The sequence below is a fragment of the Arachis duranensis genome, chromosome 4 (genome assembly GCF_000817695.3).
Source record: "Arachis duranensis cultivar V14167 chromosome 4, aradu.V14167.gnm2.J7QH, whole genome shotgun sequence".
Lineage (NCBI taxonomy): Eukaryota > Viridiplantae > Streptophyta > Magnoliopsida > Fabales > Fabaceae > Arachis > Arachis duranensis.
The window spans coordinates 42672091-42672831 of NC_029775.3; positions in this window are offsets into that span (position 1 = coordinate 42672091).

Sequence of the window (741 nt, forward strand, 5' to 3'; positions counted from 1 at the left end):
TGCAAAGTTTCTTAAGGAATTAATCACCAAGAAGAGAAGTTGGCAAGAAAAAGAAACGGTGATTCTCAATCAAGAATGTAGTGCCATCATTCAAAAAGGGCTACCTCCAAAACTCAAAGACCCTGGCAGCTTCCTTATACCATGCACGATTGGGAGCATGGCCGTTGACAAATCACTTTGTGACCTGGGAGCAAGCATTAACCTAATGCCCCTCACCATGATGAAGAAAATGATGATTGAAGAGCTTAAACCCACAAGGATGTCACTCCAACTTGCTGACAGATCCATCAAAATACCAAATGGAGTAGTTGAGAACCTCTTGGTGAAGGTGGGAAACTTCATATTTCCAGCTGATTTTGTGGTCCTAGACATGGATGAAGTGGGAAACAATTCAGTCATTCTTGGTAGACCCTTTTTGGCTACAGCTAGAACAATCATTGATGTGGAAAAGGGAGAGATGATTTTCAGAGTGCATGATGAGCAAATGACCATAAATGTCTTCAAAGCAATGCAACACCCTGTTGAGAAAGAAAATTGCATGAGGATTGATGTAGTAGACTCTTTGGTTGAAGAAGTGCTTGACACAAACCACCAAATGAAACAAGAGGAAGTCCATAACATCAAAGGACAAGAAGAGAACAAATTGGAAGCATCAAAGGAACCAAGTGAAGCTACCAAAGAAGAGGCACCACAACAAGAGTTAAAACCACTACCCCCTCATCTTAAATATGCATTCCTTGG